This window comes from Nicotiana tomentosiformis, chromosome 11 (assembly GCF_000390325.3).
Source record: "Nicotiana tomentosiformis chromosome 11, ASM39032v3, whole genome shotgun sequence".
Taxonomy (NCBI): Eukaryota; Viridiplantae; Streptophyta; class Magnoliopsida; order Solanales; family Solanaceae; genus Nicotiana; species Nicotiana tomentosiformis.
In genome coordinates this window covers 13994735-14005496 of record NC_090822.1, presented here as the reverse complement: position 1 = coordinate 14005496, position 10762 = coordinate 13994735, and the positions used below count along the sequence as shown (strand labels likewise).

General features: G+C 32.4%; 1 long non-coding RNA gene across 1 annotated transcript; it reads left to right on the top strand.

Moving 5' to 3' along the window:
* The first annotated feature begins 8650 nt into the window (after positions 1 to 8650).
* LOC104089105 (uncharacterized) lies at positions 8651 to 9881 on the top strand. Its single transcript, XR_004505074.2, has 2 exons — positions 8651 to 8739; positions 9036 to 9881. It is a non-coding gene; the product is annotated as an uncharacterized lncRNA (long non-coding RNA).
* Positions 9882 to 10762: the final 881 nt, after the last annotated feature.

Below are 10762 nucleotides of genomic sequence, written 5' to 3'. Positions count from 1 at the left end.
CCAACATGGGTGAACTGATTTCATCCGGGGAGGCTCTTTTTCTTTTTCTTTATTTTTTTGTTTTTTGATTTTTTTTCATATCTTGATTTCTTTTTCTTTCTCTTTTTGTTGTTACTCGCTCTTTGTTTTTCTCTGTTATTTTTTGTCACTCTTTTCTTCTTCTTTTTCACTCAATTTTTTTTTCGGTTTATTTTTTCACTCAATTTATTTATGGCTATGATCGAATCCGATGGGGATTGCCTACGTATCATGACGCCTCATGAATCAGATCATTACGTAGTTCAGGAAAGATCAAGATTAAAGTAAACAAACAAACCCTTTTTTCCTTACGAAGAAAGATTTCTAAAGAAGGAAAAAAAATATATTTTTGGATTTTGATTCGATTTTCTTTTTCGAATGAAAGACTTGTAAAAAGAAAGAAAATATTTTTGATTTTAAATTTTTTTTATTTGGGATTTTCTAAGGAAAGACTTCTAAAGAAGGAATTAAATAAAAATATTTTTGAATTTTTAAAAATTGGGGCCGGAACCGATTAGGTTTGTCTACGTATCACACATCCGGTGAGAATTAGACCCGCATTGTTCGGTTGGTTTTTACATAATAGGGAAAACATGATTTTTTTGACTCATTTAGAAATGACTTTTCTTTTTCTCTTTTGTTTTTCAAAATTTCGGCAGATTTTCTAGAATTTTCAAATACCGAGATTTTTGGAAACCGGATGAATTTTCTCCTTCCTACTGCTCACTTCTGGCTTTTCTCAATTTTCTGTATTTATTCTAGTAACCGGTCAACATGCAAATCAGATCAAATAAAATGCACAAATAGCACGTAGGATGTATCATGATGGTCTTTTATTTTTGGGTACACCTGTCCCAGACGGACCCAACCCCTGTGTTGAGTCCCTAAAGTCAAATGCAAGTGATGCAAACAAACGTTCCTACTAGGGATCCGGCATGAGGCTATTTTACTCTAGGTTTAAATTCTGGAGGGGGGGGAAGTATTTTATACCTGGCTTACCCAAGCGGACAGCTCGAGCCGAGGTGGGGGCAACATACCGGGAGTACGAAAATCTACCCGGCCTAGTTACTGATCCAGCCTCGTTCTATTTGGGATAACCTCTAACAGAATAGTGGGGCACGCGCACGTGTGCACCACAAATTAAGAAGACTCGGAAGAGAGGCGTAAGAAGGCAGTTTATATAGTTCAAATAATATCAAAGTGGTAAATGAGCGTCAATTAGCACATTAGGCCCACAAACATAGTAATATCGACAATTAAGAAAGCCAAGTATAGATCACATTACAAGCTCGAATTCTGAACCCTGAACCAGAAGTTATGGGTTATTTTCCCCAGCAGAGTCGCCAGAGCTGTCACACCTCCTTTTTCCCTCACAAAAGATATATGTATGGATTGTTGTGGGTTAAAGAGTTTTTCCAATTAAAGTGACAAATTTGAATAGGGATTATTTTATTTACAGAGTCGCCACTTAGAATTGATTTTTTGGGTGTTCCAAGTCACCTTTTATTTGAATCCCTAGTCAAAGGAAGGTTTGACTCTATTATTATTGGTCTGCGAAAATAAAGTCCGGGTAATAAATTCTAAGAAATTCTATTGACCGGGGAGAAGGTGTAAGACATTCCCCGAGTCCCGTGGTTCTAGTACGGTCTCTTTATTGACTACAACTTGGCGTGAATTAATTTTAGATAAACTGTGATTTAATTTTAGATAAACTGTGAATTAATTGAAGCCTAAACTGATTAGGGTCCAAATCTTCCCAACTTTAAATCAAGTTTTAATACCATATTTCCAAAAATATGATTAAGCATATAGCATTTAAAGACTAACTTACATTATTATTTATAAAGTTTAAAGGCAAATAAATAAAATTACATTAAATAAGATAAAAAGAATAGAGGAAAGAATAAACCTTTAATGCAAAATTTTCAATTAAATGAGTCTCCAAGAACACGTACAATAACTCAGACGAACGCCGAACAAGCATAAGAGACGAATAACATCAAACCTAGTGAACGGAGCTCCAACAGAATCCTCGACCTCGACTATTGACTCCACTTTTTGGCGTGTAAAAAAGGATGTTATGAAGTATTTTTGTTGGGTTTTGGGTGATGATTTGCTGGATTGTTTGAAAGAAAGACGAAGAAAGAATGACACGAGTAGAAATTCCCTTAGCGTAGAAGAAGAAAAAATAATTTCTCTCAATTCCCTTCTCCCTTCTTTTTTTCTCCTTCTCTCCCCTCTCTCCTCACATTTCTATTCTATTTATAGAAAATAAATTCGGATTTTTTTTCAGATTTTTATTTTATTTTATTATTTTTTAATTAAAAAGAATTCCCACTTCCCATTTTTCTTCGTTTTTTAAAAAAACAATTCCCCATTTTCCTTTACTTTTCTTTTTTTAATTTTTCACTTTTTACTTTACTTTTTCTTTTTATTTTCTACTTATTTTACTTTTCTTTTGTTTTAATTTCCACTTATCTTACTTTTTTTTTTAATTTCTACTTTCTTTTACTTTTAAAAAAAAAAAATCAGATACCTTTAATTTTATTTTTTAATTCCAACTTCTTTTACTTTTCATTTTTTAAATTTTCACATTTTTTTACTTTTATTTTTTTAATTTTCTACTTTCTTTTACTTTTTTAAAAAAAATAATTTTCACCTACTTTTACTTTTACTTTTTTTATTCTATACTTTTAATATTTCTATTATTTTATTCCCATCCGAAAATATAATTTTTTTTTATTTTTTCGGTTTCTTTAAATTTATTTATTTAAAAATAAATATAAAAAATAAAAATAATACTAATAGTAATTATTTGATCTTTTAAATTATTTTTAATTCTTACCCTATATAAAAAAAAATGTAACAAAGCTAAAAAAATATATATTAAATTTCTAAAAATAATTACAAAGTAGAAAGTTATAAAAATTTAAATATAGTCAAAAATTAGGTGCTTACAACTATTAGTAGGAACACTCTTTATTTCATTATCTCAGACAACGAGGTGGAGAGTGTTGCTGGAGTAGCTTTTGGGGGCGGAACATATAACGTTGGAGACGAATTCGGGGACGAGTATAATGGTATACTTGGTTTAGAGCCCAGTGAGGCATCAATATTGACACAAATAGGTTCATCGGCCATATCATAAACTTTAATAATTCATCTAGTCACCTCATCATAGGTGATGAAGCAAGGTTAGATAGGGATCCCACACCCTATGAGATTTATATTAGTTCATATTATATGATGCTAGATGGGATTAGTATTGGAGGAAAACTTGCAGTAAACAGAAAGTTATTTTCTTCTCAACCTAGGGATGGAGGCAGAATTACATTTGACAAGAGGTCGCCAACAACCTATTTGCATATTATTGAGTGCAAAAAATGAAAAGCTAAATGAAAGTTTGGAACTTGCGGCTGGTTGCAAACAGGTATATTGACGATGATTATTATTATTTTATATGAGCATGCATTAGAGGATGTAGAAGATTTTCGCGACGTGACATTTCACTTTAACGAAGATGTCACAATTATAGGTATATCAGCAATGCAAGACCGTAATTTCGAGTTTGATGTACATAGACGACGGATGTGCATTTGACAGTGTCTTGCAGTCAACATCCTCTATGTACATTTGTTTTTAATTATCATACTCGAAATTGTGGTCTTGCATTGCTGGTATACCTACAATTGTAGGATCTTCTAATTAATGTTCTACAAAAGACGAATGTGGCAATATTGACTGAATAGTCATGCAAAAATACTCAAACAGAGCATTTGTTCCCAAGGATAAATCAGCACATTCACTAAAGTTAAATGTGACACCGAGAAAATATTTTACATCCTTTCAGACATGCGCGTAAAAGCATAATTACTTACTGTCGGTATATCCTATCTGAAACCTATTGCAAGTTTCCAGCTTTCATATAGATTTTATTTTTTGCACTCAATAGCTTAAAAGTTGTTTTATGCAAATAGGTTACTTGAGTACACCCCTTGTCAAATGTAACTCCACCTCTATCCGTAAGTTGAGAAAAATACAACGTTTTATCTACTACAAGTTTTCCTCTGATGCTAATCCTATTTAGCATAATGATATGAACTATTATAAATCTTAAGGTGTGTGAGATCCCTGCTAACCTTGGTTTATCATATATGATGAGGTGACTATAGTTAATGAAGTATGAAAATCCAGACCCTGTTTGTGTCAACACTCGAACACTAATATCTTATTGGGACCTAAACTAGTTATACCACTAAACTTGTCCCCGAAGTTGCCTCCAACATTATATGTTGCGCACTGAAAAGCTATATCAGGAACACTCTCAACTTCGTTGACGGAGGTAATGAAATGAAGAGTTTCCCTGCTCAGTGGCGGATCCAGGATTTTAAGGTCGTGGGTGCTTTATTTTTTAACGTAAAGTTACTATCGATCACATAGCATAAGTGCACAACTATTTGAACACGACAATAAAAAAGTTAAACAAGAGAATTACACTTAATATTATCATTAAAAAGAGACTTCCAGTCACAAGCCACAACTGTACTGGACTTTTTATATTATGAAAAAGATAATATAATAGCATTATTGCTTACACTTGCAAATATTTTACGCTCTATATATCAAATTAAACAGTTAGATAAAATTTCAAGAAGGGCTTGGAGTCTTTTGGAAGCTAGTTTTTTCTATTATTATCTATAATCAACCAGATAAAGGAAAAGCAAAAAGAAGAACTAAATCAAGAAGCCAGCAATGAAGTCTGTCAAGAAAAGGAAAAAAAAAGGGACTAGTTTGGGGGAAAACATGTCGTATGTGCTGAAAGAAACGACAATAAGACCTAAACTATAAAGAGTAAAATGCACATAAAATTAGTGTAGAATGAAAATTCGAACCCTAGCTACCCGCGTCAACAAGCTCTCAGAACCCGTCCTTTGCCAAAGCAACCATCAAAAATTTTGTTTGCTGGGTGCTTTCTTATTACATTTATAGACTTCGTCATATTTTCTATATAATTATGCATACTCTGCGTCGGGGTTAGTGGGTGCTCAAGCACCCGCAAGGCTCTATGTAGATCCGCCCGTCCCAACTAATAGTACTCTACACCAAGTGTAATATGAGTATCCTGATGTGTATACACGCTCAAATCTTTCACCATATTATGCGTTGAGTGCGCGACATGTCCAAGAGCGTCCAAGTACTTCAAAATATTTTGATAATTTATCAGGATGGGAAATTTCTTTTTGATCTTTAGATTTAACACATGGGTAACACTGAATTCAAAATATATTGATATCGATGTCTATCAGTACCAGTTGGTAAACAAACAACTCACCAATTGAAATGTTAATAATGAAACCATGATTAGGTCCGTGCGAAAAGGCACTTCGTGGGTTATCGATGTCATATTGCTAGTGAAATTTTGTTTAGGTTCAGAATGCGCAAGCTTTGCTTGAATGGTTATTGCGAGAGAATTGAAAAAATAATAAACAGTGTAAAAATGGAAAGGAACACAAGTACAATAATGTTTGTCATCATTTTAGATTTTTTGTGTGATTTCTTTAACAAGCGAAATTTTCTCTAGCCTTCAAGGAGACATTCCTCGTTTACAAGGAATTAAATGGTTAAAGGATTTTTCATTTGAAGTGACGGTTTTGAATAGGAATTATTTTATTTGCTTAAGAGTTGCTATTTGAAATTGGATTTAAGTGTTTCAAGTCACCTTATTTAATCCCTAATAAAAAAAATTAACTCTATTTTTATTGGTTCGTAAGAACATAAGACTAAATAAGGAATTATATTAATTGAGGGGAAAATATGAGACACCCCTTGTCCCCTGATTTTTGCATGATCACTTTTATTGACTTAAATTAATTCTTGGATATTCTTATGCTTTATTGGTTGTGATTAGTCTATTACAACTTGATTGTTATTAAAAGTATTTTGGACAAGGCACGCGTACATGTCCTTGCCCTTTCTTTTTATTTGATGTCATGATCATTCCACACAAATGTATTCATGACCACAATAAAATTATTTAGTTTGGTCAAGTCGCGTAATGGAGTGTTATTTTTACATCATACCTTTTTACAATTTTGAATTTAAGAAAATTACTTTTTTAAATTTCTTATGTGTAAAAGACAGATCTCTTACGTGTAAAAATAAATCTCACATGTGTAAAAAAGAGGTAGGATCATAAAACTAAAAATAAGTTTGTAAAGAGCCAAAAAAACCAATTGACCCCGCAATGGATACCGGCCCATCTTTAATTAAATGTCATAATCATGCCACGAAAACCTATCCGTGATCATAATAAAATTATTATTAATTTGAGGAAATGGCTAACGTTCTCGGAATTGAAATATTCATTTATTTATGGACTTTAAAAAAAAAGGGGCCAGCTTGTCGCTTTATTGAATTGGGCATGGCATATATAATTCATTAAAGAATTAACCCAAATAGCTACACACCTACTCTTTTTAACTAAAAATAGTCGGCGGATATATAATATATGTATAACTCATGTATACTATATGTTCAATTGTGTATAATCAATGTATAATTTATGTATACGGGCTATAAAAAATAAACGTTGAATCTGACTGGCTATTTGTGTAACAATCCTTAATTCATTTGACCCATTATTAATTACCGGAAACTAGTAGAAAGACACCAAGTAGCCGCTTTAAAGGGTTGTTATTTAAGAATTAGCAATGCGTCCCGAATTTCAATTTTTCAGTTCAAATTTTCGAATAAAAAAGTCCTTAATTGTCCTGAAATTGAGATTTTTAGATTAAGATTTTAGAACAAAATAAGCATTGGCTAATCTCTAATTAACATGCCTAAAAATAGCTATTTGTGCACTTGCTCCTAGAAAACAAAGCACTCTAGGGCCCAACTGGCTTAACTAATGGACAATGGTCCAAAATGTATCTCTGTTTCCTATTTTCAACTTTCATTAAACAAACTAAAATAATAGTGTTAAACTTAAAACCACATGCTCATGAAGCAAAATAATAGATTCAAAACAGAACACCAAATAAATGAACCAAAACATCACGCCATTTTCACAAAGGAGCACAGAAAGCACAATAGAAACAAATCTTCCAAATAACTTAAACAAAATCAAATAGTAAGAGAATAAGAATAAAGAAAGAAATGGACCTTTATTTCTTTTAACCATAGTGGTTTGATTACATGTTGCTTGACCGAAACAGGAGCTACGAACGGAGCCTCGACTTTGACCCGAAAACCTCTGTCTCGACTCAGAAACTTTAGCTATTTTTCTAGTAGTTAATTTGTGCTTGTGTTTGTCAATACAAAGAAGAGAGGAAGAGTGTAGGTAATAAATGTAGCGCGCACATTTTTATAGCCAAGAAGTGGGTCGAAAGGTTTTTTTTGCATGTCAAGCATAATTTAATTAAAATCATAATTCAATTATGCAATTCTAAATTACAGTTGGTTATTGTCTAGCCACTTTACTATGGATTACAATTATATAAAAAGATGATTAAATTACTGAATATCATGATCATCATGTGCAACTTTATTAGGGTTATGTATTTTTTGTAGTTTGGCTTCGTATTTGAAGAGTAACATAATTCTAGATCCTCACAATGTGATTGGTTGCTGTTTTTGTTTTCTTATCTTTTTCTTTTTAAAGGTAAGTAAAAACAATTGCAAGATACCAATATAATCTTCGTCGTTTTATAATCCTCCTGACTACGTGTACGACCAATCTATTCTAGACAATATTGAAATTTATAGAAAAAAGAGAAAAAAGTACATACTCCTTATAAAAGTAAAAAGAAAAATTATCTATTTTTTAACAATAGAAATATTTTAAAACTTTGAATTAATCTACTCAAATCTTCACTTGGTAAATAATATTTTTTATAATAAGATCCAAGATAATGCATTATATATAGGTGGTTAAAATCTTATTAACTTGAAATCTTCTTATTAATGTAATATTAATACTCTGTATTATGTTTTGTAGATAATTATATTACAGATAAAAAGAAAGAAAGAAAAGAAATTAATGTTAATATTAATATTATGTTTTGTAAAATAATTACACTATAGACATAATGAAGGGGGTGGGGGATGACCCTTATTAAATTTAGCATCCTTGGATGTAATGATAATATTATATGGCCATGTTTTATATTACTTTCTTAGTTGTATAAATATTATGCGCATAAGGAATTTTTCTAGCTTAAATTATGGGCACGTAATTGATGAATTTCAAGTTATAGTTTTTTCCCTTAAGGTAATGATTCCCAAATTTTTATTGCTTTAACTATGATTGCTTCATTCCACGGCTCATCGATTCTTTTCATACAAGTGGTGGATACTGGAATGGTATTATCCAAGTTTCTAGATTTTGAGATTCATCTTATACTATAGTGGTTTATTAAATCTTCCACTGCAAAACGTATTTTAAAGTAAATGTTATCTTACTAATTATGATGGCTTGAAATTCTTACGAGTTTGGCCTTGCCCATATGACTGAATTGTATGTTTATTGATTCGGAAAACTCTAGAAAGTTTTTGTTGACTCCTTTGAACTATAGTTCCTTATCGTTTACCTTAATTTGAATTATTTGTGTTCAATTTTCAAATTTTGTTTCTATGTATACAGATTGTTATGATGGACACGACTCCAATGGAAATATTACCATCAAGTGGGATATCAAGACTTGGAGTCCAGATGGATACATTGTGAGCTTTTTCCGCGTTTACCAATATGTATTATTGCCAGACATCATTCAAGGATTTAAATTTGACCCCTCACTCCTCAAAGATAAATCGTATGGATATCTTTTCCTTTTTAACTTTTACTGAAATAGAACATGACACTTTTTTCTCAAAAGTCATGACCTCCCCATCAATTTGCATTTGTGCAAACATAGAAACTCGGGTTTCTTTTTTCTGATGATAACAACTTCATTACTAGCTTAAGTTATCATCTAGAGTTTATTGGAGTTTTGTTTGACACAAAGAGTGTTTTTTTATAGGATGTTGTTTCCATCTACAATTTCCAGAAGTATCCTATTCAAGCACTAGGATGGCAACTGGGTTGGACATGGACCAAATACGAAATAATTTGAAGTGTGCTTGGAGATCTAGCTAGTGAGAAAGGTGATTGTTCATGGTTCAAAGGGAAAAACCCATATTGCTGCAAGAGGAACCCAACGTTTGTGGACATGACTCCACAAACACCTCCCGAGCAACAAATTGAAAATTGTTGCAAATGTGGCGTAATTAAATCATGGCTTCAAGATCCAGGGAACGCTTTGAGCGCCTTCCAGCTGAAAGTTGGTCATGCTGGACCAGTAAATGGAGAGTGAGTAAGCCAAAGAGTTTTAGTCTCAAGGCACTGAGACTTGCATATATGTGCAGAGATGCAAACAAAGGTGGAACCGATCAAAAATATATTGAGTAAATTACAAACCGTAATTAAGCTAATTGGTTGCATTCTTTTTTCCCCTATTAATCTTATTATTATTATTTCGTCTTTGTTCCTTTATGTATCTCAAGACACTAATGGTATAATCATGTTATATTTTTGTTTCCTCAGTGACATGGAGAGTCAGTTGTATCTACTTCCCTTTTCTCTACGCCACATCCGGAGGCAAGTCCACATGTGCCAAATCCAGAAGCAAGTCCACATGTTACTACCCTCAGTGACGTTGAGCTCACACTGGTTCACACTCTGATATGTGTTTTGGTGGCTGTTATAGTGTAACTTTTCATTCTTTTAGTGCACATGATATTTTATATCTAGTTCAGTTGTATTTTGATATTTTATCATTATTCTGCGTATTGCTTCTATAGGTTATGGGCAAATTTTTATTTCTCCATCGAAGTTTTGAATTGACTTGGTTAATCAAATTAGGAAAATTGTGGTGTAGACAACCTGGATATATATTGTCTACCAAACTGCGAAATATATTTGATTTTGACATATGATTAGTTTTCTGGAATTGCATCATCTCAATGGAATAGAAAAAGGGATCACCACATGGTTCTTTAACTTGCTAATCTTACTGATTATCGGTCAAAAATAGAATGAAGAGAGATATATATTAATGGGAAGAGGAAATCGAGAAGAATTAGGTTTAGAGTTGTTTCGATTAATTCCTAAACTGCTATGGATTGCACGTGTTTATGGATTGAACAAGATTCAAGCCAAGAAATTGTTGGATTTGCCAGCGGATGGTCTTGAATTTGAAAATGAGAATATAGAGATTGTTGTCTTTGATAGTAATACATACTCCTATTAAAGAAGGAAATTTATCACTTAAGAGTCATGTGAGATTAAAGTCTCATGCAGGTAAATGAGGAAATTTATAACTTAGGAGTCGTGTGAGATGAAAGTCTCATGCAATTCATGAGGAAATCCTCCTTTTGACTCGACCCCCCCCCCCCCCCCACACACACAACAATTTATGCTTTTCTTTTTGTTACTTCAAATGCAGTTGTTTCAGCTTCAGCAACTCGGATTTTATATATTCCTTTCTCTAGATTTTCTGATGTTCTATCTTAATGTTAACTCTTTGTGTCTAAACTTGACTTCATTTGACTCGATTCATATTCATCGGTTTGACTCGATTTAGATGAACACATAATGTTACAGTTCTCACTTACTATTGTCGTTCTCTTAGATTTTGTAATACGAACATATTGTTACCATTTTTTCCAACTATTACTACAATGCTCCTAATTTTTATTATTCGTAACT